General features: G+C 44.8%; 6 non-coding genes across 6 annotated transcripts; 3 read left to right on the forward strand and 3 right to left on the reverse strand.

Annotated features, from left to right (window-relative positions):
• Positions 1 to 3,202: 3,202 nt before the first annotated feature.
• trnag-gcc (transfer RNA glycine (anticodon GCC)) lies at positions 3,203 to 3,273 on the forward strand. Its single transcript has one exon. It is a non-coding gene; the product is annotated as a tRNA-Gly (tRNA).
• Positions 3,274 to 6,215: 2,942 nt separating this feature from the next.
• On the forward strand, positions 6,216 to 6,286 carry trnag-gcc (transfer RNA glycine (anticodon GCC)). Its single transcript has one exon. It is a non-coding gene; the product is annotated as a tRNA-Gly (tRNA).
• Positions 6,287 to 9,218: 2,932 nt separating this feature from the next.
• trnag-ucc (transfer RNA glycine (anticodon UCC)) lies at positions 9,219 to 9,289 on the forward strand. The gene has a single exon. It is a non-coding gene; the product is annotated as a tRNA-Gly (tRNA).
• Positions 9,290 to 13,180: 3,891 nt separating this feature from the next.
• trnaf-gaa (transfer RNA phenylalanine (anticodon GAA)) lies at positions 13,181 to 13,253 on the reverse strand. Its single transcript has one exon. It is a non-coding gene; the product is annotated as a tRNA-Phe (tRNA).
• A 4,227-nt stretch (positions 13,254 to 17,480) lies between these two features.
• Positions 17,481 to 17,553, reverse strand: trnaf-gaa (transfer RNA phenylalanine (anticodon GAA)). Its single transcript has one exon. It is a non-coding gene; the product is annotated as a tRNA-Phe (tRNA).
• A 1,016-nt stretch (positions 17,554 to 18,569) lies between these two features.
• trnak-cuu (transfer RNA lysine (anticodon CUU)) lies at positions 18,570 to 18,642 on the reverse strand. Its single transcript has one exon. It is a non-coding gene; the product is annotated as a tRNA-Lys (tRNA).
• Positions 18,643 to 19,325: the final 683 nt, after the last annotated feature.

Raw genomic sequence — 19,325 nt, forward strand, 5'->3', positions numbered from 1 at the left:
GAGGCCAATCATCTCAGCCCCAGGTCATTGCTGCAGGAGTTCCTCAGGGCAGTGTCCTGGGCCCAACCATCTTCAGCTGCTTCATCAATGACCTTCCCTCCATCATAAGGTCAGAAATGGGGATGTTTGCTGATGATTGCACAGTGTTCAGTTCCATTCGCAACCCCTCAAATAATGAAGTAGTCCGAGCCCGCATGCAGCAAGACCTGGCCAACATCCATGCTTGGGCTCATAAGTGGCAAGTAATATTCGCGCCAGACAAGTGCCAGGCAATGACCATCTCCAACAAGAGAGCGTCTAGCCACCTCCCCTTGACATTCAACGGCATTACAATCGCCGAATCCGCCACCATTAAAATCCTGGGGGTCAACATTGACCAGAAAATTAACTGGGCCAGCCATATAAATACTGTGGCTACGAGGGCAGGTCAGCTGCTGGGTATTCTGCGGCGAGTTACTCACCTCCTGACTCCCCAAAGCCTTTCCATCATCTACAAGGCACAAGTCAGGAGTGTGATGGAATACTCTCCCCTTGCCTGAAGGAGTGCAGCTCCAACAACACTCAAGAAGCTCGACACCATCCAGGACAATGCAGGCCGCTTGATTGGCACCGTATCCTCCACCCCAAACATTCACTCCCTTCACCACCTGCGCACAGTGGCTGCAGTGTGTACCGTCCACAGGATGCACTGCAGCAACTCGCCAAGGCTTCTTCGACAGCACCTCCAAAACCCACACCCTCTACCACCGAGAAGCACATGGGAACAACACCACCTGCACGTTCCGCTCCAAGTCACACACCATCTCGACTTGGAATTATATCGCCGTTACTTCATCGTCGCTTGGTCAAAATCCTGGAACTCCCTTCCTAACAACACTGTGGGAAAACCTTCACCACACGGACTGCAGCAGTTCAAGAAGGCGGCTCACCACCAGCTTCTCAAGAGCAATTAGGGATGGACAATAAATGCCGGCCTCGCCAGCGACGCCCACATCCCATGAACGAATAAAACATTAATGTGAAGACATTGGCTGCAGCAGCGAGGTTGCACCTTTATTTTCCTACCGCCTCAATCTTTCTTTAACCATCTCTGCTGGTGTTGCAGGTTCGATCAGGCATCGCCGTTTCAGGAAGCCTGAGAAGTCCATCAGGGGACAATACGAGAGACAGGGAGAGATAGAGAAATGCATGCAAAGAAAATAAAGAGAATACATAGAATCATACATTCATAAAATGATTACAAAACAGAAGGAGGCTATTCGGCCCATCGAGCCCGTGCGGGCTCATTGTCAGAGCGATCCAGTTCGTCCCACTCACCCGCTCCTTCACGTGTGTTGCGCCTTGGAAACTTCCGTATCCTGTCCTCTGGAGCTCAAACATTCTCTGGATATAATTCAATTCTCCCAACAGCAACACCGAAAAGATGCCGGAAGCTAATTGCTGATTTTTCACGAAAAGCATTGAGACAGGAGGGGTCGTGCGGGATTTGAAGCTGAGATGCCGCGAATATCATTTAACGCAAATCTCGAAGCGAGAATCATACCCCTGGACCCACGAACCGCTGCCAGTGATGTCGTGCAGCCATTTGAAATGTGCGCTGCCTCCCACTGCCGATCGGCCATCCTTTCAAACCTCTTCTGTCCATCCAATCTCGTTTTCTATTCTGGTGCACAGCAATATCAAGTTGTACATTAACTACTTCCAGTGACCAGTATCAGCATCCCTTTACCAAATTGGTTTCGACTGTACGACTTGAATTATTTGGTAAGATGTTTCAGAATTAGTTGCTCTGAAACTACATTGCTTGGGAGGAGACTGAGAGATGCAGATGAACATCGGAACGTTGGAGTGCATGTCCACAGATCCCAGAAGGTAGCAGAACAGGTAGATAAGGTGGTTGAGAAGTCACAACGGTTTCTCTCCATTATTAGCAGAGGCATAAAATAAAAGAGCAGGCGTGTTATGTTAGAAATTTATAAAACAATAGTTATGCCACAGCAAGAATACTGCGTACAGTTGTGGTCACCACATTACAGGAAAGGTGTGATTGCACTAGAGATGGTACAGAGGAGATTTACGACAATGTTGCCAGAACTGGAGAATTTTAGCTATGAGGATAGATTGGATAGGCTGGGGTTGTTCGCTTTGGAACTGATGAGGCTGTCGGGAGATTTAATTTAGGTGTATAAAATTATGACGGGCCTGGATAGAGTGGATAGCAAGAACATATTTCCCTTAGCAGGGAGGTCAATAATCAGGAGACATAGATCTAAGATAATTGGTCGAAGGATTAGAGGGCAGCGGAAGATACATTTCCCACCCAGTGGGCGGTGGTGGTCGGGAAATCATTGCCTGAAAGGGTGGGAGAGGCGCATTGAAAAATAAAAACTTCAGTATGCACCTGAAGATCCGTAACCTACAAGATTAGGGACCTAACGCTGGAAAGTGAGATGAGGCTCGGTACCGATTTTTCGGCCGGCACAGGCACGATGTGCAGAATGGCTTCCTTCTGTGGCCTCACTTTCTCGGATTCTATGATATGATTGCCGTCTGTCTCGGCATCGTGATAACATACACTCTACCATAAGTATGCTTTAATCAAATTGGTGCTTTGTTTCATTGTGAGAGCGAAGAGACATAAGTGTGTAAGCATTAGCGACAGCAGCTGGGTTGCACCTTTACTTTACCTGCCGTCTCAGTCCCTTTTTTTACCCTTCTCTGCTGGTGTTGCAGGTGAGATCAGCCTTCGCCGTTCAAGGAAGCCTGAGAAGCCATCAGGGGTCAAACAGAGAGACAAGAGACAGAGACAGGGAAAGATAGAGAGATGCATGCAAAGAAAATAAAGAGTATAAATGTCAGGTTATGCAAACTAGCAGAATTTAAGTTACAGATTGGGAGATATTGCTTCTCCCTCTTGAAATCTTGGAAGAGAAGATTGGACGCCCAATTAAAAGCACCGGCCACGTTGAAGTATCTCTCATGCTGGGAGAGAGGTGAATGCGGTCAATTAATTCCAATTAATGTATTTGAGCATTGAAGAGATCTTGGAACAGGAGCGCTTCGAGCAGAATTCAAACCGAGGCAGGAAAACCACATTGGAGTTTTGAGACCACAGCTTTGAACACTCGGCCATCCCAGCTGTCAACGGCATGTTCGTTCAGACAGGATTCCATTCAGAAACATGCAACTGCTGCAAAAACCAGCATTGGTGGTTTAGGGGTAGAATTCTCGCCTGCCACGCGGGAGACCCGGGTTCGATTCCCGGCCAATGCATGATCATTTTGCATTCTGCACCAAGGAGGAACTTCGGAACAGGAGTGTGGTGTTTGGTCCTTCCAGTCTGTTCCGCAACTCAATGAGATCATGGCTGAGTTGTGACCGAACTCCCTATACCCGCCTTAGTCCCTTATCTCGAAATACCTTTGGTTAACAAAAATCTTTTAATCACAGGTTTGAAATTAACAATTGTGCTCGCATCAACTGCCGTTTGTGGAAGAGACTTCCACACTTCTACCTCCCTTTGCTTGTCGAAGTGTGTCCGAACTTCACTCCTGAAAGTCCTGACTCTAATGTTTAGGCTATGCCCCCAAGTCCTAGACATCCCAACGAGCGGAAATAGTTTCTATGTAACTAACCCATCAGTTCCTCTTAATATCTTGATAATTTCGATCATATCAGCCTTTAATCTACGAAATTGCAGGGAATACAACCATAGTTTGTGTAATCTCTCCTCGTAATTTAACGCTTACAGTCCAGGTATCATTCCAGTAAATCTACACTGCACTCCCTCCAAGGACAGTATATCCTTCCTAAGGTGCGGTGTCCAGAACTGAACACAGTACTCCAGGTGTGGTCCAACCAGAGCTTTGTGTCGCTGTAGAATAATGTCCATTCCCTTGTTTTCTCGTCCTCTAAATATATCGGCCAACATTCCATTAGAATTTTTGATTATTTCCTGTACCTGTCCATGACACATTATTGATCTATCTACATGGATCCTTTGGAACTTCACAGTTTCGAATTTTTGAACCTTTTGTAAAGTATTCTGATCTATCTTAGTGAAGTCCAAAGTGGATGACCTCACACTTGCTAAAATTGAAATCCATTTGCCATGCTTTTGGCCATTCATTTATGATATTAATGTCTCTCTGGAATGTTATGCGTTCATCTACACTGCTTACAACGCTCCCCATTTTGGGGCCATCCACAAACTTCGATATGTCGTTCTCTAACCCGTCATCTAATATCAATGAGACCGCCTGAACTCGGGGAATTCACATTCAGCATCAATCTCTTCATCATCTTGAGACATTTTATTTATTTTACATGTGTTGCGCCTTGGGAACTTCAGCACTCTGTCCTCTGAAGCTCAAACATGCTCTGCATGTAATTCAATTCTACCAACAGCAATTCTGAGAAGATGTCAGAAGCCAGTTGGTGTCTTTTCACCCAAATTAATGGTACAGCAAGGCTTATCCGGGATTTGAACGCGGAACTTCTCGGACTTTAATTAACTAACGTCCCGAAGCGAGAATCAGACATCTTGATCAACCAGGCGCTGTTCCTTGCTTCGTGCAGCCAGTGTAAAGTTTCGCTGTCTTCCAAAGCCGATCGGCCATCCTTTCAGACCTCTTCTGTCCATCCAATCTCGTTTTCCATTCCGGTGTGCACCAACATCAAGCTGTACAATAACTATTTCCTGTCGCCAATATTAGTTTCCCTTTACTAAATTGGTTTCGTCTGTCCGACTTTTATTATCAAGCAAGACGTTTCAGAATTAGTTGCTCTGAAACTACATTGCTTTGGAGGATACTGACAGCTGTAGATGAAAAGAGGGACCTTGGAGTGCATGTCCACAGATCCCTGAAGGTAAGTGGGCAGGTAGTTAATGTGGTTAAAAATGCATACAGGATACTTTCCTTTATTAACCGATGCATATAATGTAAGAGCAGGGAGGTTATGGTAGAAATTTATAAAACAATAGTTAGGCCACAGCAAGTATACTGCGTAAAGTTGTGGTCACCACTTGACAGGAAAGATGTGATTGCACTAGAGAGGGTACAGAGGAAATTAACGACACTGTTGCCAGAACATGAGAATGTTAGCTATGAGATTAGATTGGAAAGGCTCAGGTTGTTCGGTTTGGAACTGATGAGGCTGTTGGGAGATTTAATTGAAGTGTATAAATTATGGTGGGCCTAGATAGAGTGGATAGCAAGAACCTATTTCCCTTAGCAGGGAGGTCAATAATCAGGGTGCATGGATCTAGGATAATTGGTAGAAGGATTAGCGGGGAGCGGAAGATATTTTTTCCATCCATTGGGCGGTGGGGGTCTGGAAATCACTGCCAGAAAGGGTGGGAGATGCAGAAACGCTCATCGCATTGAAAAATAAAAACATCAATACGCACGTGAAGATCCGTAACCAACAGGATTAGGGACCAAACGCTGGAAAGGGGGACAAGGCTCAATACTGATTTTTTAGGTCGGCACTGGCACGATGTGCAGAATGGCTTCCTTCGTTCGCCTAACTTTCTGTGATTCTATGTTATGATTGCCGTCTGTCTCGGCATCGTGATAACATGCACTCTACCATAAGTATACTTTAATCAAATTGGTGCTTTGTTTCAATGTGAGAGCGAAGAGACAGAAGTGTGTGGACAATAGCTGCAGCAGCTGGGTTGCACCTTTACTTTTCCAACCGTCTCAGTGCGTTTTTTTACCCTTCTCTGCTGGTGTTGCAGGTGAGATCAGCCTTCGCCGTTCAAGGAAGTCTGAGAAGTCCTATCAAGGGTCACACAGAGAGACAAGAGAGACAGACAGGGAAAGATAGAGAGAATCATGCAAAGAAAATAAAGAGTACAAATGTCAGGTTTTGCAAACTAGCAGAATTTAAGTTACAGATTGGGAAAGATTCCTTCTCGGGTCTGGAAATCTCAGAAGAGAAGATTGGACGCCCGATTAAAAGCACCGGCCACTTTGAAGTATCTCTCATGCTGGGAGAGAGGTAAATGCGGTCAATTAATTCCATTTAATGTATTTGAGCATTGAAGAGATCTTTAAGCCGCAGCACTGCAAGCCGAATTCAAACCTCGGCAGGAGAGCCCCTTTGGAGTTTTGAGACCACAGCTTCAACCACTCGGCCATCGCAGATGTAAACGGCATGTTCGTTCAGAGAGGATTCCATTTAGAAACATGCAGGTGTTGCAGAAGCCAGCATTGGTGGTTCAGGGGTAGAATTCTCGCCTGCCACGCGGGAGACCCGGGTTCGATTCCCGGTCAATGTATCATCATTGTGCACCAAGGAGAAACTTTGGAACAGGGTTGTGGTATTTTGTCCTTCCAGCCTGTTCCACAATTCAATGAGATCATGGCTGATTTATGACCGAACTCCCTGAACCCGCCTCAGTCCCATATCTCTCAATACCTTTGGAAAACAAAAATCTATAAATCACGGGTTTTAAATTAACAATTGTGCTCGCATCAACTGCCGTTTGAGGAAGAGACTTCAACATTTCTACCTCCCTTTGCTTGTCGAAGTGTGTCCGAACTTCACTCCTGAAAGTCCTGACTCTGATGTTTAGGCTATGCCCCCAAGTCCGAGACACCACAACGAGCGGAAATAGTTCCGATGTAACTACCCCAAAAGTTGCTCTTAATATCTTGATAATTTCGATCACTTCAGCCCTTAATCTACTAAATTTCAGGGAATACAACCATAGTTTGTTTTATCTCTGCTCGTAATTTAACGCTTCGAGTCCAGAAATCATTCCAGTAAATCTACACTGCACTCCCTCCAAGGACAGTATATCCTTCCCAAAGTGCGGTGCCCAGAACTGAACACAGTACTCCAGGTGTGGTCCAACCAGAGCTTTGTGTAGCTGCAGCATAATGTCTATTCCCTTGTATTCTCGTCGTCTAAATATATAGGCCACCATTCCATTAGCCTTTTTGATTATTTCTTGTACCTGTCCATGACATGTTATTGATCTGTGAACATGGACACCTCAGCTCCTTTGGAACTCCACAGATTCGAATTTTTCACCTTTTATAAAGTATTCTGATCTATCTTTGTGTGGTCCAAAGTGGATGACTTCACACTTGCAAACTTGAAATCCATTTGCCACGGTTTTGGCCATTCATTGATTATATTAATGTCTCTCTGGAATGTTATGCTTTCATCTACAATGCTTACACCGCTGCCCATTTTGGGGCCATCGGCAAACTTCGATATGTCGTCCTCTAGCCCGTCATTTAATATCAATGAGACCGCCTGAACTGGGGGAAATTCACATTCAGTATCAATCTCTTCATCATCTTGAGACATTTTATTAACTTCACATGTGTTGCACCTTGAGAACTTCAGCACTCAGTCCTCTGGAGCTCAAACATGCTCTGCATGTAATTCAATCCTACCAATAGCAATACTGAGAAGATGTCAGAAGCCAATTGGTGTCTTTTCACTCAAAGTAGTGGGACAGCAAGGCTCATCGGGGATTTGAACCCGGAACTTCTCGAATATTAATCAACTGGATCCCCTCAGCGGGAATCATGCATCCAGATCAACCAGGCGCTGCGACTTGCTTCGTGCAGCCAATGTAAAGTTTCGCTGTCTTCCAAAGCCGATCGGCCATCCTTTCAGACCTCATCTATCCATCCAATCTCGTTTTCTATTCCGGTGAGCAGGAATATCAAGTTGTGCACTAACTATTTTCTGTCACCAATATTAGTTTCCCTTTACTAAATTGGTTTCATCTGTACGACTTGTATTATCAAGTAAGACGATTCAGAATTGGTTGCTCTGAAACTACATTGCTTTGGAGGATACTGAAAGGTGTCGATGAAAAGAGGGACCTTGGAGTGCATGTCCACAGATCCCTGAAGGTAAGAGGAGAGGTAGTTAAGGTGGTTAAAAAGGCATACAGGATATTTGGCTTTAATAGCAGAGGCATAGAATGTAAGAGCAGGGAAGTTATTCGAGAAATGAATAGAACACTAGTTAGGCCAGAGCAAGAATACTGCGTACAGTTATGGTCACAACATTAGAGGAAAGATGTGAGTGCACTAGAGAGGGTACAGAGGAGATTTACAACGATGTTGCTGGACTGGAGAATTTTGGCTCCGAGGATAGATTGGATAGGCTGGGGTTGTTTTCTCTGGAACCGACGAGGCGGAGGGGGGATTTAATTGAGGTGTATAAAATGATGACGGGGCTCGATAGAGTGGAAAGGAAGGACCTGTTTCACTTCGCAGGGAGATCAATAAAAAGGGGGCAGAGATTTAAGGTAATTGGTAGAAGGATTAGAGTGGAGCAGAGGGAAATTGTCTTCCACCCAGCGGGTGGTGGGGGTCTGGAACTCACTCCCTGACAGGGTGGGAGAGACAGAAACCCTCATCGCATTGAAAAATAAAAACTTCAAAATGCACGTGAAGATCCGTAACCAACAGGATTAGGGACCAAACGCTGGAAAGTGGGATGAGGCTCGGTACAGATTTTTCGGCCGGCACAGGCACGATGTGCAGAATGGCTTCCTTCTTTCGCCTAACTTTCTATGATTCTATGATATGATTGCCGTCTGTCTCGGCATCGTGATAATATACACTCTACCATAAGTATACTTTAATAAAATTGGTGCTTTGTTTCACTGTGAGAGCGAAGGTATATAAGTGTGTAGACATTAGCTGCAGCAGCTGGGTTGCACCTTTACTTTTCCTACCGTCTCAGTGCCTTTTTTTACACTTCTCTGCTGGTGTTGCAGTGAGATCTGCCTTCGCCGTTCAAGGAAGTCTGAGAAGTCCATCAGGGGTCACACAGAGAGACAAGAGACAGAGACAGGGAAAGATAGAGAGATGCATGTAAAGAATATAAATGTCAGGTTTTGAAAACTAGCAGAATTTAAGTTACAGATTGGGAAAGATTCCTTCTCGGTCTTGAAATCTTGAAAGAAAAGATTGGATGCCCAATTAAAAGCACCGGCCACGTTGAAGTATCTCTCATGCTGGGAGAGAGGTAAATGCGGTCATTTAATGCAATTTAATGTATTTGAGCATTGAAGAAATATTTAAACCGTAGCACTGCGAGCCGAATTCAAACCGAGGCAGGAAAACCCCACTGGAGTTTTGAGACCACAGCCTTAACCACTTGGCCATCGCAGCTGCAAACGGCATGTTTGTTGAGACAGGATTCCATACAGAAACATGGAATGCTTGCAGGAGCCTGCATTTGTAGTTCAGGGGTTGAATTCTCGCCTTCCACGCGGGAGACCCGGGTTCGATTCCCGGCCAATGCACGATCATTTTGCATTCTGCACCAAGAAGGAACTTCGGAACAGGAGTGTGGTGTTTGGTCCTTCCAGCCTGTTCCGCAATTCAATGAGCTCATGGCTGATTGTGACCGAACTCCCTGTACCCTCCTTAGCCCCAGATCTCTCAATACCTTTGGTTAACAAAAAGCTATAAATCACGGGTTTGAAATTAATAATTGTGCTCGCATCAACTGCCGTTTGAGGAAGAGACTTCAACATTTCTACCTCCCTTTGCTTGTCGAAGTGTGTCCTAACTTCACTCCTGAAAGTCCTGACTCTAATGTTTAGGCTGTGCTCCCAAGTCCTAGACACCCCATCGAGCGGAAATAGTTTCTATCTCACTACCCCATCAGTTCCTCTTAATATCTTGATAATTTCGATCACATCAGCCCTTAATCTACTAAATTGCAGGGAAGACAACCATAGTTTGTGTAATCTCTCCTCGCAATTTAACGCTAAGAGTCCAGGTATCATTCCAGTAAATCTACACTGCACTCCGTCCAAGGACAGTGTATCCTTCCTAAGGTGCGGTGCCCAGAACTGAACACAGTACTCCAGGTGTGGTCCAACCAGAGCTTTGTGTCGCTCTGGAACAACGTCTATTTCCTTGTATTCTCGTCCTCTAAATATATAGCCACCATTCTATTAGCCTATTTTATTATTTCCTGCACCTGTCCATGAAATGTTATTGATCTATGTACATGGACACTTAAGTTCCTTTGGAACTCCACAGTTTCGAATTTTTCACCTTTTGTAAAGTATTCTGATCTATCTTTGTGAAGTCCAAAGTGGATGACCTCACACTTGCCAAAATTGAAATCCATTTGCCACGGTTTTGGCCATTCATTTATTATATTAATGTTTCTCTGGAATGTTATGCGTTCATCTACACTGCTTACAACGCTCCCCATTTTGGGGCCATCGGCAAACTTCGATATGTCGTTCTTTATCCCGTCATCTAATATCAATGAGACCGCCTGACCTGGGGGAAATTCACATTCAGCATCAATCTCTTCATCATCTGGAGACATTTTATTTACTTTACATGTGTTGCGCCATGGGAACCTCAGCACTCTGTCCTCTGGAGCTCAAACATGCTCTGCATGTAATTCAATCCTACCAACAGCAATACTGAAAAGATGTCAGATGCCAATTGCTGTCTTTTCACTCAAATTAGTGGGACATCAAGGCTCATCGGGCATTTGAACGTTGAACTTTCGGATATTAATCAACTGAAGCCCCTCAGCGAGAATCATGCATCTGGATCAACCAAGAGCTGTTACTTGCTTCGTGCAGCCAGTGTAAAGTTTCGCTATCTTCCAAAGCTGGGGGTGCGACTGCACACCGACCTCTACCACCTAGAAGGACAAGAGCAGCAGGCACATGGGAACAACACCACCTGCACGTTCCCCTCCAAGTCACACACCATCCCGACTTGGAAATATACCGCCGTTCCTTCATCATCGCTGGGTCAAAATCCTGGAACTCCCTTCCGAACAGCACAGTGGGAGAACCGTCACCACACAGACTGCAGCGGTTCAAGAAGGCGGCTCACCACCACCTTCTCAAGGGCAATTAGGGATGGGCAATAAATGCCGGCCTCGCCAGCGGCGCCCACATCCCATGAACGAATATAAATAAAACTCGGCCATGCTCTATGCCAGTGTGATCCGATAGAAATTGCTGACAAGCTGCAGGTGTGGCTTTGGCGATATCCTTTGAGCCACATGAAGGGATTTAAGTAGAAAACATTTTACACACACACAATATACAGTGAGATGTACTTCATATGTTTATATCTCATAACACACATCTCCCACCATTCAGTACCCGAGGAAGTAAATTCCTCACAACGATCAAAACACTCGCACACTCTGCTTCCCATCTTACAATTTTATCAACAAAACAAGAAAGGTTTAAAGTTCACATGCATACGTCATGCGAATTTTAGTGTTGAGATCACAGTCACAAAGTCTGTGCCCATTACTCATTTTTTTATTTAATAATCGCAATTGCAGTTAACTACTTCTGGATTCCCATTTAGCCAGATGAGGCTATTGTCTATGGTATTGGCCAATACTGCTCAATGCCACAGTGGATTGATTCCACGGGCCGTGTTCTGCTGACCCCCAACAATACACATTCTAACAACAAATAAAAACAAACCTGCCGGGGACGGATGTCCGGTTGGTTTTCTGGAAGGAACAAATCAACTGAGCAGAAAAATCACCTCCAGCCGAGGGCACAAAAATAGCTTTGTAATTGTAAAGGACTGAACGTCAGAAGTGCGAGTCAAACCCACACCTCCAAAGGAAACTACCGCCTGAACGCATTGCCTGAAACCATTCAGTCATCCTGACTCCAGAAGCTTTAGTTTAATGACCCTGATTTTCTCACGAGGGCCCAATTACCGTTTCACTCTCTTTGGTTCTCGGTAAATCCTGCTGGAAGGCAAAGTGACCAGAATACAATCTCCCCGGATTTTCCTGTGCCCGTGCTCTGTGTATGTGGAGGTTTGGTCGGGCCGTGGTATCCAGTTTCCCAGGGAGGGGCAGCAAAACTCGGTCTGAGACTGCATTCGCTGCTTTCCGTCGGCAGCCGGTGATTGGAGAGAGCAGGGCCGGACAATGTTGCTGCTGTCACGGCCTCACTCACTCGGGGAGCTGGGGAACAGCGGAAAACTGATTAGATTGTTGCTGCGTAAAAAATGCGGCTTAGAGCTGTTGGTATTAACGGAGGCAACGAAGCAGGATCCTTTAATGATCTTTCAAAAATAAACTGAAACCTGTCGGAATATGAAAACAATTTTACTTTAACAGTGATTCCTCCTTTTGAACCATTTATTTCAGTTAAATAGCCGAACGCACTAACCATTTGCGCCACAGAGAGATCACATTGTAGATCCTGAATCAGTAAGTCACCGAGCGAAAGCTTCAGCTTGCAGCGATCAATATGACAGCTGTCTTACTATCAGTTTACTTTTCCATCATAAAGGGTGTGCAGCTTGTGCTGTCTTATTTCTGAAAATCAAACTCCCCTTGCCCCTAAATGCCTGTATATTGGAAGACTCAGTCCCCCAGTAGTCGAGAGGATTGATTTTTCCAGCTGTGATTCACCATTCTCGATTCCCGTAATATTCAAATTTGCAGAAAATGAGAGGAGTTGAAATGAGCAGGTCCAACGAGCAGGTCTGTGACACTACACGGTGTCTACAAAGTGGTCTCTTCCACTTACAGTGAAGCGGTCGGCGGTTTTCACTCTTAAACCATTAAATGTGACATTAAGAAAAAATTTAACCGAGAAAGACTTGATTTCAGCGCGGTGACACTGGGTCAGAGTAAAGTTCAGTTAATGCGATTGCCGAGTGGCGAGAGGGTGGATTTGGAACTCGTGTCCGGCTGCACTGCGAGTTGTCCAGATCTGCTTGTAGCGATATTCCCTTCAATTCATCACTGACAGGGACAGTTTGATTCTAAGTTCCTTTTCTCTGGTGCCTGGTGAGATTTCAAAAATAAAGGTGACCGGTGCTTACCCCAAACTCGTCACTTACACGCTGACAGATACAACGCGGCTCCAATCTGGTTAATTGAGATGAAAACCGAGAGCGATTTCACGGTCGAATGCAAAGGCGAACAAAACTCATTCAAAGAAAGTGCAGGTCACTGAGGTGCCTTGAAATTCCTGATTGTTTGTACTAAACTTCTTCCCAAAGCGTTTGAGATTCAGGTTGAGCGATTTGGGGACTTTTCCCTCTCTTCGAAAATTTCATCCTTGATGTCTCTCTATTCCATCCCCAATCCGTCAGTGGCGGGTATTAAATTTCACTGAAAATAAATCCGAGAATCGAAGCAAGGAAGAAAAAACGAAATCAAAAACTGCCGAAACTCGGGATTGAACCAAGGTCCTTCAGATCTTCAGTCTAACGCTCTCCCAACTGAGCTATTTCAGCGCCATATCAAAATTTTACTTTATGTCATTGTATTGGAAGAAAACATAACCCCAGGCGGAATTGCCCCTCCTGTTCATTCCGCAATTCATATAAAAACATCGCACTCATATATACACACCCACAGTTCATGTATAAACATCACACTCATATATATACACCCATATTTCATACTTAGACATCACGCTCATATATACACGCCCATAGTTCATATATAAACATCGCACTCATATATGTACACCCGCAGATCATATATAAATATCACACTCATATATGCACTCCTATTGTTCATATACAAACATCACACTCATATAGACACACCCACAGTTCATATATAAACATCACACTCATATATACACTCCCACAGTTCATATATAAACATCGCACTCATATACAGACACCCACAGTTCATATATAAACAGCGCACTCACAAATCCACACCCAGTTTATAGGAGGAAGATCGGTACCGACCGCCGGTGGAGCTTTCGGAGTTGGAAAGGCGGAAGCAACAGCGACCGAACAAACTCTGGATCTCATCCTTAACACAGACCGGTAGATCCACCTGTGAAATTACACCGCACTTGGGTATCAGGGAGGGTAATTGCTTCTGAGAAGGGTTCAGAGCTTCTAATGGCTACTTAGTGGCGATGCACTGGCGGCAAGGGGGTCTCACAGAGAAAAAAGGAACTTTCAGAGGGCATCTTAGAGTGTAAGGGGATCTCAGAGAGGGGACGGGACAGCCAGAGGGCATCAGAGAGTGTAACGGGGCTCGGAGAGGGGAAGGGAAAATCAGAAGGTATCAGAGAATATATTGAGGTCTCAGAGAGGGGAAGGACTGCCAGAGGGTATCAGAGAGATTAAGGACTCTGAGGGAGTATCAGTGGGTGAAGGGCACCCAGCGGGTATCAGAGAATGTAATGGGCGCTGACAAGGTTGAAAGAGGACAATGGAATCTCTGAGGGTATCAGAGAAGATAAGGAGCTCAGGGAGAATCAAAGAGGGTAAGGTGGGCTCAGGAGGTATGAGAGAGGCGAATGGATCCAGAGTTGGCATCTTTTAAATATTACACTTTCTCAGCATCAACATTTTTAATAACAGCAAAAATGAAGCCGATTGAAACGGTATCTGCCGTGTCCCATGTGGAGGGAATGAGAAGATAGTATCGGGCGGGACTGGATATTTGGCAACGCTCACGGTTTCCTTTCACACAGCCCAGTGTTTTTTTTTAAATAACTGGATTTCATGAACTGGAGATAAGAGATTGCACTTTGAACCTTTCATCACCCATTGTGAAAAATAGAACACAAAACGTCCAATCTGTGGTTTAAACCCACAGACGCTGAGATTAGGAATTTCGTGCTTTACCGACTGAGCCAGCCGGGCCAGCGGCAGGGCTCCTTCTCATACTATTATTGCAGAGAGGCAGGTGGTGACGTTGCTGTAGGGGTTCAGTTTGTCCGACAATCCCAATGTGGCTGAATCTGAACACCCGCTTTTCATTCTAGAGTCAGTCTGATGCCTTTTACCAGTCGCCCAGCCCCGCGTTGAGCAGGAGAGGAAATTCATTACAGGAGAAGACCATTCAGCCCCTCGAACCTGCTGTCTCATTCAATTAGATCATGAAGTGACCAATAATTCATCAATGTTTCCCCGCCTTGGACTCATATCCCTTGGTAACCGAACCGGAAAAAGATCTATCAATATCAGATTTGAAAATTTGAATTGAGCCTCAATCCACATCCTTTGGGATGAGAGACTTCCAGCTTTCGGCCGAATTTTGTTTGCTAAAGTGATTCCTGATTTCTTGCATGATTAGTCCAGCTCCAATTTCATTTTGGATTCGGCCAACAGAGAGAGAGAAAAAGGCCGTCTTCACCGGAGATTGATCCTTTAGCGATCTCTCACAAATCAACTGAAACCAGTCGGAATGTGAATACCATTTCACTTTTCCAAAATAAAGGGAGTGACATTCATTGTGGAAACAGTCTGATGTCGCTCACTGCAGAAATATCCATGTCAGTGTGAAGGAGCTCGCTTGCAACCTTCGAACCTTCTCTGTCAAGAAGTATTCCGACTTCGTTCAAGCCAACCTCGTTTTTTTGGATATTTTTCATATGCCTGTTATCCAACCGCAGAATAAATGGTGGAAAATCAGACGCACTCAGCTGGCAATGCTTGCGGTACATTTTCTGGCAGACAAGACACACATTCGAACCCAAGAATTTGCGAGACAATGAATGTTAAGGTAAAAGGTTGCCTTCGTGTCCTCTAACGACCAACTTTTCAGTTCGCAGCGAAACGCGCTAACCAATTGCGCCACAGAAACAGAACTTGCAAATGTTCAAGGACGAATTCAACGAGCTAAAGCTTCAGGTTGCCGCACGCAATGTAACAACTTTCTTCCAATCAGTTTACTTTTCCAAAATAAAATGTGTGCAGCTTGCACGAGTCAAAATCTGTGCTGTATTATTTCTGAAAATTAAACTCACCTTGCCATTAAACACCTGTATGTTGAAAGACTCAGTCCGCTCGTGGAAGAGAGGATTGATTTTTGAGCTGTGATTCGCCATTCTCTGTTCCAGTAATATTCAGGTTTGCGGAAAATGAGATGAGATGAAATGAGCAGGACAAACCAGCAAGGCTGTGACACTACACGGTGTCTACAAAGTTGTCTCTTGCACTTACAGTGAAGTGGACGACAATTTTCACTCTTAAACCAGTAATTATTATGTTAAGAAAAAATGTGGCCGTGAAAGACTCGATTTCAGCGCGGTGACACGGGCCAGAGTAAAGTTCAGTTCATGCGATTGCCGAGTGGCGAGAGGGTGGATTTGGAACTCCTGTGCGGCTGCGCTGCACATTGTCCAGATCTGTTTGGAGTGATATTCCCTTCAATTCATCACTTACAGGGACAGTTTGATTCTAAGTTTCTTTTTCCCGGTGCTTGGTAAGATTTCAGAAATAAACGCGACCCGTGCTTAACCCAAACTCGTCACTAACACGTTGACCGATACAAGGCGGCCACACTCTGCACTTCAGTGAGATGAAAGCCGACAGCGATTTCTCGTCGATTCCAACGGCGAAAAAAAGTCATTCAATGAAAGTGCAGGTCATTGAGGTGCCTTTAAATTCCTGATTGTTTACACAGAACTTCTTCCCAAAGCGTTTGAGATACACGTGGGGCGATTTGGGGACTTCTTCTCCCTCTTTGCAAAAGTTTCATCCGCAGCACAAGATCAAAAGTCGAGGGCAAAATGAAACGATTTGCTCAAATTTGAGATCCAGAGAAACAGAATTTAGAGCAAGGTTCTGTTTATTGAGAAAAAGCAGATGAAACATTCATTCCGGAACGATACAGAACCCTATCAGCTCTAAAGGCAACGGTTACCCCGTGTTTTGAACACGCAGCCTTCTGGTGACGCAGGAAGTAATGCAGATGGTAGCAGGAAATTGAAAAGTGGGAATTGATAGATTAAGTGTGTGGACAAAACTGTGGCAAATAGTGTTCAATGTGGGGGAGACCGAGGTCATACACTTTAAATCTAAGAAAGATAAATCAGAGTATTTTCTAAATGGTGAGAAACTCGGTGCTGTGGAGGAGCAGAGAGATTTAGGGGTCCAAGTACAGAAATCGCTGCAGGTACAAAAATTAATTAAACAGCCTAATGTGCCGTTGGTATGGACGGTGAACTCGTTTGCAAAGAGTATACTGTAACATAATGATCACGGACTCGATTCTTGTAATTTACTTTATTTATTTCGCGTTTTATAACTTTTGAAATCGAAGCTTTAAAAAGAAAATCCACAGAAAAATTCACGGGGACCGTTTTTGAATTACATCCGTTGTAACTTTGCCCCTGGGCAGGATAAACACGTCTTTCTTTTGATTTGTCTTTCTCCAATTTGAAGATAAACGTTTAACTCGCGGCCTGTTCCCATTAATGATCATCAGCAGCAACAGACAGACAGAGCGGGTCTGACCGCCCCGAGATGTGGAAAATGGATCAGTTTCGGACAAATCAAATTGTCACCAGGCACCGAGAGTGACAAAACCAAGAGAAAAAGGCAGAAGGTAACAGTGAAATAACAGCCAAATACAAACGATATAAATAATTCCCATTCTTGATGTCTCTCTATTCAATCCCCAATCCTTCAGTGGCGGGAATTAAATTTCACTGCAAATAAATCCGAGAATCGAAGCAAGGAAGAAGAAAGTAAACAAACAAAAACTGCCGAAACTCGGGATTGAACCAAGGACCTTCAGATCTTCAGTCTAACGCTCTCCCAACTGAGCTATTTCGGCTCTGTACCCAACGATTACTTTGTGTTATTGTGGAAGAAAATATAACCCCAGGAGGCATTGCCCCTCCTGTTCATTCCACAATTCATATATAAACATCGTACTCGTAGAGATACACCCACAGTTCATATATAAACATCGTTGTCATACGTAAACTACCAAAGTTTATAAATCAACAGCGCACTCATACATCCACACCCAGTTTGTGGGAGGAAGATCAGTACCGACCGCCGATGGAGCTCTCAGAGGCGGAAGCAGCAGCGACCGATCAAACTCTTGATCTCATCCTCAACACAGACCGGTCGATCCACCTGTGAAGTTACACCGCACTTTGATAGCAGGGACGGTAATTGCTTCTGAGAAGGCCTCAGGGCGTCTCATCGCTTCTTAGTGGCGATCCATTGTGGCAAGGGCATCTCAGAAAGGGGAAGGTACTATCAGAGGGCATCAGAGAGTGGAAGGGGGCTCAAAGAGGAGAGCCTGCAGTCAGATGGCATCAGAGAGTGTTTTTAAGATCTGAGAGAGGGGAAGGACTGCCGAGTATGGGAGAGTGTAAGGCGGCTCAGGGCGCATCTGTGTAAGGGGCAATCAATAGGTATCAGAGCAGGTGAATGGCGCTGACAAGGTTCAAAGTGAATCATGGACTCTCTGAGGGTATCGGAGAAGGTAAGAGACAGAGCGTATCAGCGATGATAAGGAGCACAGGGAGAATCAAATGGGGTAAGGGGGGATCAGGAGGTATCAGAGAGGCGAATTGTTCCAGCGTTGGCATCTCCTAAATATTACATTTTCTGACCTTCAACATTTTTAATAACAACAAAAGGTGAATCCAATTGAACCGATAACCTGTCCGTGTCCCATGTGGAGGGAACGAGAAGGTAGAATCGATAGGGAGTGGATATTTGGCAACGCTCACGGTTTCCTTTCACACAGCTCAGGGTTGTGCCTCTTTCGAATCTGGAGACAAGAGGTTGCACTTTAAAAATTTTATCACCGAGTGTGAAAAGTAGAACACAAATCGCCCAACGTGGGGCTCGAACCCACGACCATGAGTTTAAGAGTCTCATGCTCTACTGACTGAGCTAGCCGGGCCGACTGCTGAAATTCTTCCCATCTTATCATTGCAGAGAGACAGCTGTTGGCTTTGCTGCAGGAGTTCAGTTCGTTCCACAATCTCAGGGTATCGACTTCTGAACACCCGTTTTTTCATTCTGGAGTTAGTCTGATGTCTTTTACCATTCGTCCAGCTCCGCGCTGAGCAGTATCGGAACATCGGGACAAGAGAAGGCCATTCAGCCCCTCGAACCTGCTGCCCCATTCAATTGGATCATGAGTTGATCTGCAATTCATCTCTGTTTCTCCGTCTTGGACTCATATTCCTTGGTACCCGAATCGAAAAACGATCTGTCAATATCAGACTTCAAATTATGAATTGAACCACAATCCACATCCTTTGGGATGAGAGAGTTCCAGCTTTCGGCCGTATTTTGTTTGCTAAAGTGATTCCTGATTTCTTGCATGATTAGTCCAGCTCCAATTTCATTTTGGATTCGGCCAACAGAGAGAGAGAAAAAGGCCGTCTTCACCGGAGATTGATCCTTTAGCGATCTCTCACAAATCAACTGAAACCAGTCGGAATGTGAATACCATTTCACTTTTCCAAAATAAAGGGAGTGACATTCATTGTGGAAACAGTCTGATGTCGCTCACTGCAGAAATATCCATGTCAGTGTGAAGGAGCTCGCTTGCAACCTTCGAACCTTATCTGTCAAGAA

This window comes from Heptranchias perlo, chromosome 20 (genome assembly GCF_035084215.1).
Source record: "Heptranchias perlo isolate sHepPer1 chromosome 20, sHepPer1.hap1, whole genome shotgun sequence".
Taxonomy (NCBI): domain Eukaryota; kingdom Metazoa; phylum Chordata; class Chondrichthyes; order Hexanchiformes; family Hexanchidae; genus Heptranchias; species Heptranchias perlo.